The sequence below is a fragment of the Fukomys damarensis genome, unplaced genomic scaffold, assembly GCF_012274545.1.
Source record: "Fukomys damarensis isolate Sample0158 unplaced genomic scaffold, DMR_v1.0_HiC HiC_scaffold_35, whole genome shotgun sequence".
NCBI lineage: Eukaryota > Metazoa > Chordata > Mammalia > Rodentia > Bathyergidae > Fukomys > Fukomys damarensis.
Genome location: NW_022900947.1, coordinates 38,188,254 through 38,209,619, shown reverse-complemented (window position 1 = coordinate 38,209,619; position 21,366 = coordinate 38,188,254). Strand labels below are relative to the sequence as shown.

Here is a 21,366-nt window from a genome sequence, read left to right as displayed (position 1 = left end):
CTATGGTAGAAGGAGTTTATTTTCCTTCTTAAATAATAATATTCTTAGAGCCGGAGACTCATTTTAAGAGTCTTTATATTTTGTGCAGATCATTACAGAAGCTCCTCAACAAATATTTGTTGAATGGAGGAAATGTGAGAAAAATCTTTTGTGGTCTCTCCTATAGCATCTATTCCTTGTTCCCTTACCTCAACCCCTTCCTTTCTGCTGCTGAAAGTAGTTTATTACAATGAGGTCAGAGGTGACATAGCTGGTTGTGTATCATGAACTAACATGAAGGTAACTTCCCTTTTATAATTAGCATGTTATGTACCACTATGTTTCTGGGCTCCATAGATAAGACCCACAGAGGGACCCAAAGCAAACAACAAACCTAAGATATGAAGAAAATGAGATTACATTCAGAGAAACAGAGAGAGAACCTGAAACACAGTGATAACTTTTAGCTATATTAAGGCACATAGTTTATAGTTCTGATGAGTTTTTGGGGTTTGGATATTAATTTTAATCTTTTCAGGTTCATGAGTTAAGAGAGATGTGCTTCTTAGAAGCAGTTTTTAAAAGTCAGTGTTTTCTCTCCCTATTAGATATAGTCTTATTTGAGGGCATGAAATGTTAAGTCATTTTATGGTCTCAGTATTGCTGTGCACACCTGTGGTACTTCCTTGTTTTTCATTCCTTTTACCTAGACAGAATTTGTATTGGTCTTTTATAGCTAAGACTCAGTATTGTAGTAATGCTTTACTATAAAGGGCCTTCAAACAATATCTTTTAAAATGAGTGGTATAGGGGATAGTTGACTTGGTAAGAAATATGGTAGAAGACTAATGATGAAAACCTAAGTATTTCAGAGTCAGACATTTACTTGCTTTTCTCTCATAATCATTTTTCCTGATATCTATAGATGCCATTTTTGCTTCATCTTAAGAAATGTTTTGTAAATAATTTTTTTTCATGTTGCTTATTGGAGTCATGAGATTGTGCATTAGAATATAATTTAAAATTTATGATGTAAAATGTGAGTCAGAGGCACAAATATAATTCCTTATGGTGTTTCCTCTTTCTGTTCCCTTGGTTTTTTCATTTCCTTCTTGCTCACTTAGCAGCCCCACCAGAGGGCAGGCAAAGGAAGGGCCAGAAGAAGGTGCTAAAATTCAGTAATTTTGCTCTTTAAAACAGGCTGGGGATGTGGCTTAGTGGCACAGTGCCCACCTGCCAAGCACAAGTCCTGAGTTTGATCTTCAGTACTGGGAAAAAAGAAAAAAAAAGAAAAAAAAAGTTTTAGTGGAGTACATAGTTATTTTGAAAATAAATTATGTAATATTGGCTATTACATGTATTGCATTTAAATGTTTATACTTTAAAAACTTTAACTTTGTGTTCTGAGATCCATCTATTTTAATTATCTATAACTTTTTGTAATTTATGCCAGAGTTTGCACCATTATTATTGATAACTGTGACTGATCATAATAAGGAAGTTTTTGTGCACACGTGCCTGTGTTTCTAAGTACATTGGAATGTTTGTAATATAAAATATTTCATCTCCTTTTCATGTTGTTTTTGAGATCGAGAAGTTTTTTTGAGATCTAGAAGTAATTTTCCGGGTGATAAAAATTATCTTTTGAATACAAGTTACTGTTTTATACCTCAGCTGTAAATTTATTTAAAAGACAGACAGTAAAGACCAAAGTAAATTTGTCTTTGTCACACTGAAGGTTTTCAAAGCCTCAGTGTCAAACTACATGGATGCTAAACACTTTATGGTCTCAATATTGCTGTTAACACCCACTGTACAAGTATATTTATATATGAAGTGAGGTTTCTTAGTCTAGAGCTGTTTGGTTTGTTATCAACATGAACAGTGGCTGCCTAAAAATCAGCTTCTGAACAGCTGGCAGTTGACCTATTGGGCTTTAGCACCGCCTAAATTCATATGACGTCTCTGCTCTTTTACACAAATTGTGTACCTTAACTTCTCATCAAGGAAGTCGGTGCAGTCCCTTTCTGTTTGCTTCAGAATCTAGGAATGTAGAAGAACCTTAGAATGGATTTTTTAAAGAGAGTCGTTCCTCCCATACTTTCTGGAGATACGATTTTGGATACTAGAGATAGTACTCAGGAAAATTCCCCAAGGTTGCTTAAGATGAGGCGTCTCAGTTTGCTTTCATCGGAGAAGACAATAGATGAGCAAGACAGAACCGGTTTCCATCACAGGCATGACAAATGCAAACATCGACAACTGGGTAATGTAAATCGCTTTACTTTGAATCCTGGCAAAAGGTATTTTAGGAAAGTAAAATTATTTTTACAAGTATGAATTCTACTGTGTGAATTTTTAATTTTTACTTTGAAAGTTAGTTTAACTATTGGGAGTGTTTAATAAAGAAACTATATAGTGACCTAAATTTTTTAATATTAAAATTGTTGGCTTGAGCTTAGAGGTTACTGTTATAAATTAAGATGAAACTGTTACTAAAATTGACAGTTTTGATATCTTTAGAAATATTTTGATGATTATTGTTATTGAATACTGTTGCTGAGCTGGTGGTGCAAGCCTTAAATCCCAGATATGTAGCAGGCTGAGACAGGAGGACCTCAAGTTTGAGGAAGCCAGGATGACTCAGCGAGACCCTGTCTCAAAATAAAAAAAAATAAAAGGCATGGGGATATAGTACAGCCATCCCTGGGTTTAATTTCCATTACTTTAGAAAACCACCACCAACAAAAAAAACTGTTATTATTAAAACCTGTAGTATATAAATAAAAATCAGATACCAAGTTTTATCTATCACTATAGAAACCACTTAAATTTTGTGCAAAAATATATCCATTATTTTATTCTAAAGATAGAAAATATTATTTGAGGTAAGTTATTAAAGAGTCTTAGACGGGCTAGGAGCATAACTTAGGGATAGAGAACTTTTCTAAAATGTGGGAGGTTGGGGTCAAACCCCCCAGATCTCCCCTCAAATAAACCCCAACTAAAACAAAAAAGACCTTTGACTATAACGTGATTATTTTATCATAGTACTTTTGTTACAAAAATCAAATTTACAATACACTGTAGTAAGTAGTAAGTGGAAAAGTGCTAAGTTTTAAAATTTATGATTAAAAAGTTTAAAATGTTAAAATATTCTTATATTTTATTTAAAATATTCTTAGATTTTATATTTTAGGAAATAAGTAGCTGCTCATATAAATTAATGCAATATTTAGTAGAGTTTCTGTAAACCAGCAAATTTGATGTGTTTTAAACATTTACATGTAAACATTTAAAAACATTCTTACTGGATTTTAAAAATGAGTTTTGGTGTCCAAATCATTCTGAGTGTATGGCCATGCCACCCTGAATGCGCGGGATCTCATCTGATGTTGGAAGCTAAGCAGGGTCAGGTCTGGTTAGTACTTGGGTAGAACACCAATTGGTTCTGTTACTTGCCTTTTCAGTTATTACATCATAGGCAACTTTCTATCTCATTTAAAGCATGTTCCACTGTATAGACACAATGATTTATTCAATCAATATTTTATTCATGAACATTTAGAATGACAATTATTAAAATAATTATGTAATATTCATTTCTCTGTCACTTTATACATCTGGTTGATTGCTTCTAGTATAAATTTCTATGTGCATTTAAGACTTTGCTAGACACTGCTTCTTTACCTTTTTTTTTTTTTTTTTTGTGCCAGGGATCAAACTTGGGTCCTTGCAAGGCAGGTGGCAGAACCACTGAGCTAAATCCCTGGCCCTGCTTCTTTACTTTTAAAAATATTTCTCAAATTAAGCTGCTTAGGGCAGGATATGAGAGTCCCACTTACTTTGTATTCTTTTTAATACTATTGTGTGTCAATTTTCAACACAGAGTTAAATAATTTCTGCTTAAAAATAGCAATCGTGACAAATGAAGGAGCTTTTAAGTTTTAAAACGAAATCTATATTAATACCTACAGAGTATGGGTATTAAAGGTTGTCCTTTCAGTTTTCACTTGTCTCAGTGGGAGAAGTAAAGGTGAGGCCACTGATGTGACCTTAACCCCATAATAAATCTCTGAACCAGTAAGTATAGTTTTCTGTTCAATCTATCTAGCTAGCTAGCTACATATATAATATATATGCTGTATAGAATATATATAAATAGGTGCAGTTATGTTATTAAAATTTACCTTTCACTTTCAGTCGGATCATTTTAATTATTGTGTAACTAGACTTGGTGCTTAACTGTAAATATGCCATGCCTATTCATATGGCTCATGTATTTCTGAAGTTGCTCTGTCTTTTTCTAAGATTATTACACTCTTTTGAATGTAAATTATAATTGAATGAAATTTATACATTGTAGCATTATTCTAAACTCGATCTCTTAATTTATATTAATTTGCAAATAATGATTAAAGTTAATGACTAAGAATTTGCCTAGAATGTCTTTTTACTAAGCCAAGGACAAAACAGCAAAATAAGGGAGCACTGAAAAATTTCATATCTGTTGAAATTTCTGAGCCTGCAGGTTCTTTGTGAATAACTCTTGCCCAATTTTTCTCTTCAAAAGTAAAGTTCAATTTTAGGGAATGAATATTAAAAATTAATATAAAGAACATGGGCCTTTATGTGGAGAGATTTGGTTTTAAAATACCTGGTCCTCACAAGCTTAAATATCACAAGGTTTCCCTTATGAGGAACCCATATTATAAATAAAGAGCAAAATAAAAGATAGATAATAGGAAGTAGGGAGATAGACCCTTCTCAAATGGGAAGGGGATTACGAGATGGAGGAAGTGGGGAGAGGAGGAAGGAAAAGGGAATAACAAAAGGAATTAAGATGGTTCATGCACATGTCCCAACTCCACCCAAGGAGTGTAAATATTATGTACTGCAAACATATACTAAAAAATTTTAAAATGTCTTCCTTAAATTCCTGCTAACCAATGAAAGCCTCTCTCTTGAATGTTGAGATTTGATACTGAACTTGTACAGTATGTAAGGGTAGAAGCCGCATGTTTCCTACAAGTAAACAGGAAGTAAGATTCATTTATGGTGTTGGGGTGGAGATAATGCAGTAGTTTAGCCAGAAATCATGAAAATATGACTGGAACAGTTCCTCTAAGGAATGTTGTGATTTCTCATATGATAAATGAAATTGAGGATGTTGAGAGATTACATGTAATAATGCAAAAAAAAAAAAAAAGGAGAGAAAAGCTGGTATGGAACCTCATAGTTTTGCATTTGAATCAGTTTGTTTTCAACTTTTCTAATTGCTAATTCAGTATTTAAAAAATTTTTTTTGCCATGGATTTAGCTCAGCAGTTCTGCCGCTTACCTTGCAAGCTCAAGGACCCAAGTTTGATCCCTTGTACCAAAAAAAAAAATAATAATAATTCTTTTCCTAAGAAATGCTAGATAAGACTTTAATGTCAGTGGACAATTATACTTTTGTGAGAGGATCTATTGAGAACAAGTCCAGCTTAGAAAATGTAGAAACCTACTTTAAACTGTAGAATTATTTATAGATGCTTGTGATTTCATTAGCAGAAATATGGTCAGAACTGATATATTAGCTGGGGGGATTACTTTTGAATGTTTTAAAATTTAGTTTTTTAGTTTTTAAGGTTTAAAATTTGTATAGACACTCTCAAGCTCTGGATTTATAGATATCCTGATTCCTCTGTAATGTAAATGAACACAGTGTGCGTACAGAACACTGCACAGGGTTGGATTCTGCAGCCAGTGTTTCTGTTCCTAATAGGCTAAGTTATGGGCCTACTCAGAGTTGGCTGTATTTTTAAATAAGCCTGTTTTATTCCAATTATACTTGTTCTTAAGATTGGGTGATTTAATTACCTATTACATAATTTGAGATTGAAAAGAAAGTGATTTTGGTGTAAGAACAAGTTGAGTGCTTTGGTCAGATTCCATAAAGATGAATTCCTAAAAAAAATTGTGTTTGCATTAAACATAGGTCAGAGAAATGTGCAAGGGAAAAATTTTACCCTGCTATACCTTCTGAAGCTGAAAATCAAAGCTGACATATGTGGGTTTGGTTAGGCAAGAGGGACAGTGGTATACTCGACAAGTCTGCATTAAAAGACAAGGCCTTGTCACTATATCAAAAGGGTAAGGATTAAACAAGATTTTTATATTTGAAGTTAAAATAAAACCTTGATAGACCTCTTATCTCTCTCTCATGATTCCTACCTGAATGGAGCTTTTAAATGAAATGGTTAGACAACAGCTGTACTTCTGAGTAAAGGGACTTTATATATATAGCAATATAATACTGCAGTATTGTGAAATTTAGTAAATCATTTATTTGCCTTACTACTTCCTTAATGTCAAAATGATCACGGAGTATGTTAGGTAATCATATTTATGAGATGGTTGAATATCCTTGTGGTTTTTGTGTAGAGTCCTACTTGTGTGATCAACAGTTTTGGGGACTGGGAATGCAGCTCACTGGTAGTGGAGCCCTTGCCTAAGATGCTCACGATTCTGGGTTCTATCCCCAGCCCCATGGTGAAAAAAAAAAGAGACTGATTTCACAGGTAAATATTAGCAGAATTGGAACATAGGATATTTATCAGGCATAAAAATTCATGGGAAGAAAATGCCCTTGACTTATAAGAATGTACTGCAGTGTTTTCTTACTGTTGGAGAATAGCAAGTGATAGAGACTTCTGTTGTGACAGCTGCAGAATCCTTGTGACTCTAGGATTGGATTATTTTTATTCTGATAGAATCAACCTTATTTTTGTTGTTGTTCATTCTGTTTGGATTAAGCATCAGTGTTAATGTGACAGAAATATATTAGGACATTGATTCTTATAATCTACCAGAAGGAGAAACAGTAATACACTGAACCAGAATGAAGTATATATATCGATGTATAGGATAAATGAAAAAATGAGTCGCGTCTGTCTTCAAAGGGACACTGTCGTCTTCTTAATTTTACTGATAACTGAAATGATGGCATTTGTCTGTGTGTTTAGTGCATGTCAGCCCCCTTTCCTGCTTAAATTACTGGTACATTTAGGGATACAGTACAGTTACATTCATTGTTGGGATCATGTACCTTTACATGGCAAGTCTTGATTCTCATTTTTTTCCCCTTACCTCTGCCCTCCCTTCTCCCCCTCCTCCCCTCCCCATCTACAAACACTTTATTTTCATCTTTTCATTCTCTCACATTTTTTTCTTTTCCCTTTTTGTTCTTCCCCTACGTATCACACTTAAATTACAATATATTAGATATACAGGGAATTGTTCTTTTCAGTGTATGTTAGGATTTGGCGTATAATAGTTGCTTAATTAATAAAGGTTAAATTTGTGAATGTCGCCTAAGTTTCCTTACCCAAGCCTGTGAGATAAGTTTTTATTCAAGATTTTAGAAGTTCAAGGAAGCTTAAGCAAATGATTAGGGAATTTTTGTTTTTAAACTAAGTGATATATCAATGCCACTGTTTGAAAGTCAAGCATCTGCTCCTTCTACTTTATCTCATTACAGTATTGTTTGATGTTTTAGAATCTTTAGGTATAATTTTTAAAGGAAGTCTACCCAGGTGTTTTTGTTTTTGTTTTGTTTTTTGTTTTTGGTACCAGGGATTGAACTTGGGTCCTTGCGCTTGCAAGGCAGGCCACCGAACCGTTGAGCTAAATCCCTGGCCAAAGGTTTTTTTTTTTTTTTTTTTTTTAAAGAACATACCTTTTTTGGCTGGTTCCATTTTAACTAAGATATATATTTCAATAGGAAGAAACTTTAATTTTAGTATGTATTAAGCATTACTCTTTGGGAACTGTTTTTCACTTTAATCAACATCTAATTTTTTTTTAATAACACTCTGGTAAGATAAACTGATTAAGTCAATGGCTATTTAAATGACTTTTATAAAACCATTAAGAGTTATACATCTTGAAATACTATTTCCATTTCATTACAAGTGTTAATGATTGCATGAAATATAAATGTTAAATGATGTGTGTGTTAATAAACTTTCTGCGACCATACCTGAGACATTCAATTTAAAAGAGAAAAGGTTCATTTTGGTGCACAGTTTTAGAGGTTTTAGTCCACTGTCATGGTGTGCTGCTTTGGGTGTGTGGCAGAACATCACTGTGGGGTCATGTGGCAGGGGAGAATTGCTCACCTCCTGGTCAGGAAGCAAAACACCCATGTACACCCCAACAACATGAAGACCTCTCACTAGGCCCCACCTTTTAAAGGTTCCACCTCTACACCATAGTGCTGTATGCCTATTGTGGACATCCCAGTTTGAAACTGTAGCAAAAAATATACTGGTCTACGGGACTTCAGCACAGCTGGCTGGCAGGGATGAATCAAAATTTAGGAGTACTTTTAAACATCCAAAAGTTTTAGTGTGGTATTTTTGTTTGTTTGTTTTCTTTTCTTTTCTTTCTTTTTTTTTTTGGTGCCAGAGATTGAACTCAGGACTTTGCATTTCTGATGCAGGCAGCAGCGCCACTGAGTTAAATCCCTGGCCTCCTTGATAGGGTATTTTAAAGTCATCTGTCTGTCTGTCTCTCTTTTTGCAGTATTAGGGATTGAACCCAGGTTCTTTACAGTGAGCTATAGCCCCACCTCTTTAATTTTAATTAATTAATTAAAATTTTTTGGTATCAGGGATGGAATTTGGGACCTTGTGCTTGCCGGGCAGGGAGCAGCACCACTGAGCTAAATCCCCAGCCCTTTATTTTTAAATTTTGAGATAGGGTCTCACTAAAGTGCTAAATTGCCCAGGCTGGGGTTGAATTTGTGATCATTGTCCTTCTGACCCCCCAGAATACTATCTATATTTGAATAAAGAAAGGGGAGTACTCACTAACTGGATTTCCTTAATAAGTAATTTTTTTCAGGGTTTTTTTTTTTTTTTTTTTTTGCAGAACCATTGTTCTTAATGGTTAAATTGTCTTAGTTCAGAAAACTTTTTTTTTAATTTTATGGAAAATTTCATAATAATAGAATAACAATAGTTATTACCCTGGATATCATTATCTTCAAAATAGTCAACTGAAATGAATATTGTCTTCTCAGAAGTACAAATTTTCAGTAAATATGTGAAACAGTGCTTATCACCACTGGCCACCAGAGAAATGCAAATCAAAACTACTCTGAGATACCATCTGACCCTAGCAAGAATGGCTATCATCAAAAAAATCTAATAACAACAAATGCTGGCCAGGATGTAGGAGAAAAAGGAGCTAGCTCTTCTACATTGTTGGTGGGAATGTAAACTAGTACAACCACTGTGGAAATCAGTGTGGAGGTTCCCTAACAAATTAGAAAACACATTTGTGTTTGATATTACTAACACTGGGTAGAGGAATAGCCTGGTGGGTCACTTTGTTTTTAGAAGGGGACCAGATAGATTAAAGTAATTCTTTTCATCGAAGACCCAACTATAAATAGGAAATTTACAGAAGTTCCAGGGAGAAAATTAAGATGAGGATTCCTTCTGACATTTCAGATCCTCATGGTTTTAAGAAACTGAAGGACATGCACGGAGAATCCTTAGGAATTCTGATGTGGTGAAAGGTTGTTGGGCAGGGCAATGTCCCAGAAGAACCCGAGTTCTAAATAATGGAACTTCTATTCTGGCCCACATGGGTCTACTCACTGTGTAAGTGTGGGAGGGAATGCAGGGGTTCTTCTTGCTTATACAAGTTTGGAACTGTTGGGTTTTGCTGTACTTTTCAGACTGTGATTATTAGAGGGTATATGATCAGCCTTTTCAGGATGTATTGTTTGTGCCCTTTTTGGATCTCCTGAGAATCTTACGATAAAGGAGGGGTACCAGGAGGGTCTATAGCCATTGTGGGAGAGGCAGTGAATTGAGAAAGGAGTGGACCAGGGCTTTGATCTAGACTGAGCTGAGCTCCCCCAGCGTCCTGTGTGTCCTGGAACAGGGAGGCCACTAAATCTCACCCACCAATTTGAATCATCTTTCTAACATTGTTTTTAAGATTTTTTTTAAAAAAGGTAATAGGGCCGGGGATTTAGCTCATTGGTTCTGCTGCCTGCCTTGCAAGTGCAAGGACCCGAGTTCAATCCCCGGTACCAAAAAAAAAAGGTAACAAATAGACATGTTATTCAATGAATAGTAGTTGAAATTACTAGAAAAACTTGGATTTTTTTATTTGGAGGTAGATAAATCAGATTATTTAAAAATTTATCTCAGAGCCTTTCATCATAGAACATATTCTAGGAATTTGGATCTAGGGTTTTTTTCTTTGTTTGTTTTGGTACCAGGGATTGAACTCGGGCCCTTGCACTTGCAAGGCAGGCAGCAGAACCACTGCGCTAAATCCCTGGCCTGGATCTGGGTTTTTTAAGTAAATAATTCCAAATAGATGTAGCATTCAGTCGCATAGCTACATGGCAGTTCAGGGGGCTTGAGTAGGCAGGGTGTTTCCTTGAACTTCCTGGCTCACAGTGTAACCTCTTCTTTTTTCTTTCCTTTTTTTTTTTTTTTTTGGTACCAAGGATTGAACTCAGGACCTTGAGCTTGTGAGTCAGGCGAGGTGCCCCTGAGCTAAATCCCCAGTCAGATAACCATTTCTAAACAATTGTATAATTCAGATCCAGGGAGTTCTGCAGTACTGAAGACTGAATCTAGTGTCTATGCGCTGACCTACAACCCCAGTCCTTTTTAAGAAATTCTTATTTTGAGACTAGGTCTTGCTAAATTGCCTAGACTGGGCCAGAACTTGGGATCTGCCTTCCACAGCCTTTCAGAGTAGTGGGGCTACAGTTGTGTGTCATTATGGCCAGCTATAGAGGTTTTTTAGAAGTTAATACAGCAGTATTACTTCAGCAGCTTCTCCTGATGTTTTTCATGGTTAGCTTAATCACTTTATGAGAAGATTATTTTTAGACCGTGTGCCCAGGTTACATGTTGTCGTCTACTTTCTAAAACTCAACAATGCCACCATCGTTCATATATATGCATACACTCCATGACCTTTGCACAGGGCACAGTCACCTCCAAGGCATTTCTCAGAATGGATCACCATCTTCAAGTAGTGCAGGACTATATTACAGTTCCAGCAGTCATTCTTTAGCCGCTGTGCCAGGGTGCCACTCATTTGCTCCCAATGCTAAGTCTCCTGTTCCCACCCATTAACCCTCTTGGAGTAGCCCAGATTTGTGAGCCAAAGGGTAGCACCTGCCCAGGATCCTGACCCCTCAGGCTCCACAGCTTCCTGGAGCCTTGCTGTTCTGCACATCATCTCTGCTGCTTCTTCAGCTCACGAGCCAAGAAGGAGGGGTTAAATCTAAGGTAAAATAATTGAAGCAAAAGAGAATAAGAAAGGTTTATAAGTATTAAATAAATATTAGTTAAAACATTCTTAAATAAGGAAGGTACACAAAGATTAATAAGACAATAAAAATACTTATATCAGAAGATAGTAGTGGGGTGTGGTGGTGCACGCCTGTAGTTCCAGTTACTCAGGAGGCTAAAGAAGGAAGATTGCTTTAGCTCAGCAGTTTGAGGCCAGTCTGGGCAGCACAGTGACCGACCTGGCCTCAAAAAATAAAAACTAAAAATAAGACAAGCCAGAAAAGAGAAAAAGAGAAGCTAAGTAGAATGTGGTTAAAAGAACAGCAGAATAGTTAAGATGAGTGAGGCTAAATTTAAGTTTAAAATGTAACTGAAAGAATATACTAGAAAGATTAAACCAAAATAAAATGCACTATAAAGGGAATTCAGGAAGCAATGTACCAGTGCAAGGGTGAGCTCTACCCAGGTTCAAATAGTGGCCTTTAGGTTGAAACCACTATAGATAGTTACAGCTTCTAATTCTGGTGGCTTCTTGAAGCAAATTCTGCAGGACAAGTATAAGTCTCTTGTGTGACAGTCCTCGGGGTAAATAATATTCCTTACCCTGGCACCCTCTTGATCTTTTTGTCAGGAATCTCATTTTCTATTGGCCTTTATGTATTCCATTTAACATAAATGTATTGTTTCTTTTATCAGCTAGGGAGTTATTTGAGGATTGAGTTGGTCTGACTTACTTGGGTAGCCCCAGAGATTAGCTCAGTGACGGTTGGTTAGGAAGCAGTCAGTAAATGTTTGTTGAATGAAAATTTGAGTCTTCTGTTTTTTGGTTCTTGTCTTTTATACGTCAGAGCAAGTTTTTACTTGTTAACAAGAGCTGCTGTCAGCTGCCATATTTAGCCGGTGACATTGCCTAGTGGGAAAAACCAGCCTTCTATTAGCTTTAAAACAAAACAAAACAAAAAAAGCAAAAAAAAAAAAAATTGCAAACTGAGCAATAATGACTTAGAGAAGAACTCAAGAAAATTTTCTGTAAAGGGTTGGAAGGCAAATATTTTGAGCTTTGCAGACCGCCATTCTCCATTACAAGTGCAGGTCTCAGCTCTACTTTATAGAGCAGAAAGCAGCCATTCATGAGCAAATGTGCATGATGATATCTGGGTATGACTATATTTACAAAAACAGATAATGGCCCAGATCTGTGTGGTCAGAGTGAAAAAGATTAGTAGTGGGGTGTGGTGGTGCACACCTGTAGTTCTTGTTACTTAGGAGATTGAGGTAGGAAGATTGCTTGAGCTGCAGTGTTTGAGGCTGGCCTTGGCAGCAGTGAGACTTGATCTCAAAAATTAAAAAAAAAGAAGAACAACAACAAAAAACCAAAACCAAGAAACCAAAAGATGCTAAAGAAAATAATGCTTCTAAGATAGAATATAGAAAAAGAATTTTGGTAACATCAAAGAGGTACATATAGGTAATTTACCAGGGAAAGAGAGGCTGGAAATTTTTTGATTTTTTGATGTCTAACTTCAAACTTATTTTTGTTTTCCATAATTGCCCTTGGAATAGTGTTTTAACCATGGTAGATGTTCAGTAATGCTAATTTGATTTGGTTCCAACTTTATAATTTATCCCCCCAGGGCTTCAGTTATCTCATATAAAATATGAGAGATTGTGATGGGACCGTAAAGTCTCTATAATTAAAAAAACAAACCCCTGTGACTGTTTTTAAAGGCCAAGTGGCTTATTCTTTAAAGATAACTTTAGTATGGCTTCCCACATTTCCTTTATGCACTCCGTATTCTTGTGTGGAGATCTGAAGTGGTTGGTTTTATTAATCATTTTGTTTTATTAGCCTTTCCATGATGGAACTTATTGTCCATTAGGCTATAACTGTGCCTTCCACCCATTCTACCCCATCCTGTCACATATATATGGATAGAATAAATACTTTTATCATTTTTAATCATACTTTTATCATTTTTATTGATTGAGCCTACTCGTTTCTCTGTTTAAAAAAAAAACTAGCTGTGGAGTTAACGCAGAAAATCTCAGGAGATTCTTTGCAGATAGATGGCAATCAAGATGAAGATAAATCTGTCTTTCAAAATTTATTTTCTAGTTCTTTAACAAAGCCAGCATTCCATCATTGATTAAACAGAAGTCCAAAAGAACATTAAACATTACAGATGTAAATCATACTTTATCTGAATTCTTCTTGTTCTTTCACTTTGACTTTTTCGATGGCTGTTTCTTTTTCTGAAGAGTGATTGATTTAAGGTTAACTAGGTCCTCATTGATTTCCTTTTTTTTGGTACCAGGGATCGAACTCAGGTCCTTGGGATTGTAAGGCAGGTGCCAGAAACTTTGAGCTAAATCCCCGGCCCTCCTCATTGATTTCTTACAGTATCCTTAAAAGAAAGTATAAGCTGGTGTATACTTCTAGTCTACTTGATGAAGAAATTAAAAAAAAAAAAAAAACTCTAGAAAGTTCTTTGTGAGGAATATAAAAATATCTCTATATTTCTTAGGCTTCCGAATTTTCCCATTTTCTATTGTTAACTATATAAGGATGTTCTAGACCTGATATAAATAAGATAAGGATTTTTTTTAAAGGAGGAAAGATTTATTTGGCTCACAGTTTGTAGAAGTTTCAGTCCATAATCAACTGGCTCCAAGGCAGGGTGGATTGCAGACAGGCATCGCAGAGGAGAAACAACAGCGCACGCACAAGGTAGCAAAAGCGACAAGCGATAAGGATAATTCTATGTTAGTGTATTTTAAAGTTATTCTTCACCTTTAATGTGCTTAGGATTCGCCTAGGGAATCCTGTTTAAAAATGTATTCTGATTTATTAGGTGTAGAGTAAGGCTTTAATGAGTACTAAGATTATGAAATGAGATGTTCCAAATTACATTTAATACACTGCATTGCGATTAAAGTTAACCCTGCATAAACATTTTTCTGTGTCTTGCACTTGTCTGTTTAGTGGTACTGGACAGCTTCTTCATCTTTTCTTTCTGTTCTACTATTTCCTAGTGTAATTTTTGTTTACATATAATTGTCTCTGCATTTTGGTGGCTCTTCCTTCCCTCCTTTAGATTCTTTCTTTTAAGTCTTATTACAGCATTTCTGAATGAGCACTTGGTTTAAAAACAGGAGTTAATACCAAAGGCATCTGTAATGATAAAAACCCCAATTGAATGAAAATCTAGTATACTGCTGACAATTTAGGACAAGAACAGAAGTGCATGTGTTAGCTGAGGGTATTGTGAGCCTTTGCTGTGTAGGGAGCACTTCCTAGAAAAGGTGGCAACAGGTCTCTGTATGCCCAGGTAGTTAGGATACACATAGCTGTTTTGGCAGGAATGCTCGCAGTGCTACTTCATTCTTAAAACCAGCCCCCTGGTGACAAGTCAATTCTATATTCACCCTAATCAGGATGCATAGAATTTTACTTATTTTTTTCCCCAGTAAGATTAATTGTGATGCAGATCTACTTTTCTGTCTGAAACATCTATATAACACATATTGAAAGGAAATTTGTTAATATTAATAATTCTAGTGTCTTTGGGGGCCATAAGTATATACATTGTGTGTTACGAATATGTAAATCTTTTAGCTAGGGTTTTATTTTGGGGGTACCAGGGATTGAACTCAGGTCCTGCTTGCGAGGCCGGCGGTGGGACCACTGAGCTAAATCCCCAGCCCTACGATTTATATTTTTAAAAACCCCTAGTTACGGGCCTTGGATTTAGCTCAGTGGTACCACCTCCTGCCTCTCACGCACAAGGACCTGAGTTCAAACTCTGGTACCTCCCCACCCCAATCCTAAAATGTCACCCCCCCATTAAGTTTATTGGTACATTTAAGGTAAACAATACAGTTACATTCATCATTGGAATCTTGTACCTTTACATGATTTATCTTGATTCTTTTAATTTTTGTGACCCCCTTCTCTCTCTCTCCCTCCTTTCCTTTCTCCATCTCTTGTTCCCCTTCTTTGCGGAAATTTATCTGCCTGTTTCCTTTTATCTATCTTAATTTTGCTCTTTATTTCTATTTAGGACTTCTCATGAGTAATAGTTTCTAATGGTTTACATGGTATTTAAACCCATGTGTCTGCTATATTTCACGTAATACGTTTTCAGGGTGCACCCATTTCCTACGCACGATTCAAGTTTATCCTTTCAGATAGCGGAGGAGTATCCTATTGTATGTAAACATAACATTTTCTTTCTCTGTTCATCTGGGGATGGGCATATAGTCTCCTTCCAAGATTGAGCTGGTGTGAACCGTGATGCTATGAAAAGGATCTGTGTGTACAGCTGGCTTCTCTTTTTAGGGGTTTGGATTACAGGTCTGCTGCTGAGGAGCTCTGTGGACCTGAGACACTTCTCAGTCCTTTTTTTTCCATTGTTTATTGGTGCCTTTAAAGCAAACAATACAGTTACATGTATCACTTAGATCTTGTACCTTTACATGATATATCTTTTTTTTTTTTTTGGTAACAGGGATCAAACTCCAGGACCTTGTGCTTGTGAGGCAGGTAGCAGAACCTCTGAGCTAAATCCCTGGCCCTACATGGTAAATGTTGGTTCTTGTTTTTTCCATACGTCTGCCCTCCCTTCACCCCCTTTACCCTTCCATGTTTACAGAGATGTTGTCTCTATTTTTTCATTTTTTCTTTTCTTTTATTTCCTTTCCCACTTCCACTGTAGCCATTTTCTTCCTAGTTTACACTCTCAATTATAACATTTGAACCTTATTTGCACATAAAATGTGAATCTTTATTAACAATATCTTCAGAAATCATTGTTTTGAGCAAATAGAAGTCTGTTTTTTTGTTTTGTTTTGTTTTTTGAGACAGAGTCTCACTATGTAGTTGAGACTGACCTGGAACTCACTGTGTAGCCCACACTAGTCTCGGACTCACAGCTAACCTCCTGCCTCAGCCTCTTGAGTGCTGGGATTACAGGCATGAACCACCACGCCTGGCTCAAATAAAAGTTTCTGTCTAAAGTTTTTAGGATCTCAAGAATGAATTTCAAATATATTTCAAAAAAGATGTTTTTCATTCAATAAATAATACCTTAGCATTGTGACAAATGATAGCAGATTGGTATGGTTTGTGAGGGCAAAGAAGAAAGTATGATTATAGGTTCTGGACTGTTTCATTGATAGCAGAGGAAGCAATTTCTTTCTTTCTTTTTTTTTAGTTTTTTGAGACAGGGTCTCACTATGTAATTGAAACTGACCTGGAACTCACTATGTAGCCCAGGCTGGTCTCAGTCACAGCGATCCTCCTGCCTCAGCCTCCCGAGTGCTGGGGTTACAGGTGTGCGCCACTGTGCCTGGCACAGCAATTTCTTTTTTATTGTGTAAAAGATAAAGAAAGAACTAAAATCAAAAGCTGGGAACAAGTTGAACTATTAATAATCACCTGTGTCAGGGATGTAATGGTAATTGTACCTCACACTATACACAAGTAATGTATACACAAGAATGACAGAGCATTAGTTAAGTGCTTCTTTATTAGTTTATGTTGCTAATTGGGTAATATATTGATGCATTGATTCATCTGTAGCATTTGTATGAAACTTATTTTTATTAGAATCCACTTATGGCTATGATTAAAAACTTGATTTCTCCTTCCAGTGTAAGCAGTTAATTTTGGACATGAATCTTTTCTGTTTAGAATTCTAGGCAGAATTCAAGTCCAACTGCTTTAAAACAGATTCTCTTCATTACTCAGTAGTTTACTTTGTTTGCCTTTCATAGTGCTGTATGTATTTGAGTTCTTGTCTGTTTGATTGTTTTCTTTTTCTTCTGTTTGGATGAATCTGTCTGTGGTTATTGTCTGCTTGCAAGTATCTTTCCCCACCGCTATGAATAAAGAAGATGCCTTGAGAACTTTGAAGGATTGGTGTGTGCTTTTCCACGCTGTCACTCTGTCCTTTTACTTCTTGTCCTGACATCCGCAGTATAGTGATAGCGATCCTCTTAGAGATGAGTACCCAGACTGCAACCCAAAACCTACTTACTTACTGCAGAGTGCAAGCACTGTAATTAAACCTGAATACTGTGGTTCTAATTTACAAAAAACAACAGAGACGTTAACGTCTTTTGTCTTAAAAGAAAAGCAATATGCATGCCATAGGTTTGCTGTCATTCTTTTAGTAGTTTGGACTTATGTAGCCAAGACTTTCTTCATGTCACCTATACCTGCTCTACCATTAGGTCTTCTTCCCAGTCCCCTAGCCTGGGGATCACTTTTGAATACTTATCTTATTTTCTGATCCTGTTAGTCACCACATATATAACAAGATGTATCTAGTAGGGAAAATTGGAATCTGCGTTCTTATACCCATTCTTACTACCTTTTTCTTATTGTTATCAATATGCTTTTTTAAAGTCATTGTCTTGCTTCTCAGCAATTTCAGTAGTCTTTTACTTCTCTCGTGTTCTCAGGTACATTCTCCACCTGACCAATCAAGTGGCCTTTCTGATCTCTCTCCTGCTCAAAATCCTTTTCCACCATCCTTGTATCAGTATTTCTTGGAATCTCAGTATTTCAGGGACTCTTTGAGACACCCCACACCCCAGGCAAGTGGAAGAGTCAAGTGGAGGATTCTGGTGCTTACCCTGCTCAGTGAGAGTTTCTTCATTTGTTTTCCTTTTTGAGGTCAAGCAGAACAGCCACTGCTGAAGAATTTTACATTTGGTGTTGTTCTGACCATCCGGTCCTAGTGGAGCCTCCTGTGGTTTCCCTGTCAGAACACCCCCTTTATTGCCTTCGCAGTAAATCACAATTTGTAATTTTGTATGTGCTTTGTTTATATGAGATCTCTCTGCTTCTCTTTCTCTCTCTCATACACACAATACACTTTTTATCTCCATCATTAGATTCTAACTTTGCCGAGGTATAAGGATCTGTTTTATTCACTAAGTTTTTCTACATTGTTTAGGTCATTTGAATTTAATGTAATTATTGATATGGCTGGGTTTGAATCTGTCCTGCTATATGTTTCCTATTTTCCCCATCTGTTTTGTTCCCCATCCCCTTCCCTTGCCTATTTTTAGATTGATTATATCTTTTCTAATATTCTAATCTACTTTATAATTGGCTTATTATCTCTCTAAAGAGTAGTTCTGCGTTTACAAAATGTCATAGCCTACTTCTCAATAATAGGGTAACATTTTACATGTAAGAACCTAGTGTCTTATCTTTGTGTTCATCTTTTCCATCTGTGTTATTTTTGTAGTCATATGTTTTATTTTTCTGTATATTTTTAATTTAAAAAATTTTTTTTGTTTTATCAATTAGGATCTTGCTATGTAGTCCAGGCCAGCCTTGAGTTCACTGTTATAGCCTAGCCATGGTGGCTTTGAACTCACGAGTCTCCTACCTTGGTCTCCCCAGGGCTGGGAATACAGATGTGTGCCAGCACATCCAATTTTCTACATATAGGATAAACCAAAAAGTACATTGTTAATTATTTTTGTTTTGTTGATTAACCTACTTAGCTTTCTCTCTCCCTCCCTCTCTTCTCCTCTCCTTCTCCTCCCCTCCCTTCTTTCTTCCTGTCTCTCTTCTCTCCCCTTTTCCTCCCTGCCCCTTCTCAGTGTTGGGGATTAAACCCCAGGGCCTTACAAATACAAGGCGAGTGCCTTACCACTGAGCTACATTCCTATAAATTAACTTTTAAAGAACATTTGAAAGAAAAATACTGGTACTCTTCATTTGATTTTGTGGATTCATGTTTTCATCTTTTTTAGTTTTCTCTCCAACTGAAGAACTTGCTTTAATATTTTTTGTAGTGCAAATCTATTGGTGATAAATTCTTTTGGCTATTTTAAAACTTTTTATTTTGCTTTCTTTGAAAGGTATTTTCACTGGATATAAAATTCTAGGTCAGCAGTTTTGTATTTTAAGCTTTCCAGTGATGTCACTCCCAATTTCTGCCTTACACATTTCAGATGAGAGATCTTTGTTCCCTGTAAATAATTAATCATTTTTTTGTGACTCCTTTTTATTCTTTATCCCTAGATGTCAGTAAATATATATGTGCCTTGGCATGAGTGCATACAGCTACACATGTGTTCTTGAGAGTTTTAGATTGGTAGATTAACAGCCATCAGTTTTAGAAAATTTGATTAGTTTTTCATTCTCTTATGTATTTTCTCTTCACTCCATCTGAGATTTCAATTCTACATGTATTAGACCCAGTGATGTTCCATGAACCACTGAGACTATTTTATTGTCATCATATTATTAGTTTGTCATTTGTGCTTCATTTTGGAGAGTTGGTATATTAAATTTTCCAAGTTTACTGGGTTTTTTGGGTAGTCTCTAATCTTCTGTTGGTCTTGCTTAGTGAATTCATTATTTAAGATGCATTATTCCTCCATTATCCATGTTTTTCATTTTTCTGCAGATTTAGTTACTATTAATCAACTTTGATAGGAAAATAGTGAGGGGAAAATTTCAGAAATAATGCTTAAATTTCAAATTGTATGCTGTTTTGAGTAGCATGGTGAGGTCTTGCTCTGTCCGGCTCCATTCTGCCCAGGATGTGAATTTTTCCTCTTGCTCAGCATTTCCATGTACATGACCCACCTGTTACTCACTTAGCCATCCTAAGTCATCAGAATAACTGTTGTTGTGTTACAGTGCTGTGTTCAGATGACCCCATGCAGTAGCCTGATGCTGTGTAGGAATGCCCAAGTCACTCACCTCACTTCGTCTAATCGTGTAGGTATCGCCTTTTTGCACACCATCATAAGATGAGTGCAGTGAGATATTTGACAGAGCAAGACAGGAGAGAGACTCCACTAACTTATTGTATCTAATTTTTGAATTAAACATCGTCATAGATATGTTTATATAGGATAAAACATAGTATATGTAGGGTTTAATACTCCCTGCAGTTTCACTAAAGGTCTTAGAAAATGCTTCTAGGCAGAAAGTTGAAGGGATTGCTGTGCTCTTGTTTGTTTCCCATCTCTCAGAAATCATACACCCCTCTGTTGTCTGACTACCCTGAATCTTATATTTTGTACACCGTTGTAGTTATTTATAGTTTCTAGGAAAGTGACTACAAATCCAGTTAAGCTATCAGGCTAGAAGCAAAAGTCTGGAATGAAAGAAGTTTCTACCCTTTCTATAAATCACACACACACACACACACACACACACACACACACACACACACACATTTTCTTTTGGAATACTTTAAAATTTATAGAACAATTACATGGATAGTGAAAAGAATTTATGTATACCCCATATTCAGTTTCCACTGTTACCATTCTACTTTATTCTGATACATTACTGTGATATATTGTGATTCATTACTCACAAGTAAGGAACCGATATTGATGTGTTATTACTAACAAAAGCTCATATGTTAGATTTCCTTAGTTATTATCTGTTGTCCTATTTCTGTTCCATGATCTAATCCAAAATGCCACTTTACATTTACTTGTTGTGCCCCCTTAGATTTTTTAGAGTGTAACAGTTTCTCATAATTTCCCCTTTTTTAATGAACTTGATATTGTTGAGTATTGCTTGGGTATGTAGTATGGCCTTGCACATGCTATGCAAGTTCTGAATCACTGAACTACACTCCCAGCCCCTGGATAGGTATTTTGTAGGCTGGACTTTAGTTTGGATTTGGCTGATTTCTTGTTCCACTCTCCCTCCCCCATTTTAAGTTACTCTTTTGTCGTTGCTGAGATAAAATACCTAATACCCAAAGTTAAAGGGGGAAAGGTTAGTTAGTTTGTTTGTTTATTTATTTATTTATTTATTTATTTATTTATTTTCATTGAGCTTATTGGTACTTTTTATATACAATACAGTCATATCATTGGGATCTTGTACTTTTTTTACATGATGTAGCTTGGTTCTTATTTTTTCCCCATTCCCTGCCCTCCCTTCACTTCACCTTCTGTTACAAAGACTTTGTTTCCATGTTTTCCTTTTCTCTTATTTTTTTCTTTTCCCTTCTTTCCTTTCTCCTACCTTTTCCACTTCCCCTGCTCCTTTAGCCCTTTTTTTTCCTATTTCACATTA

At 36.0% G+C, this 21,366-nt stretch overlaps 1 protein-coding gene across 4 annotated transcripts in view; it reads left to right on the top strand.

The window, feature by feature from the left end:
• The first annotated feature begins 2,229 nt into the window (after positions 1-2,229).
• The window catches only part of Fryl (FRY like transcription coactivator), a 176,745-nt gene continuing 157,608 nt past the window's right edge, over positions 2,230-21,366 (top strand). For all 4 annotated transcript variants that reach the window (XM_033758803.1, XM_033758801.1, XM_033758800.1 and 1 more), the window contains exon 1: positions 2,230-2,245. The gene's annotated coding sequence lies outside the window, so the exon portion shown is untranslated. The remainder of the gene's footprint in view (positions 2,246-21,366) is intronic.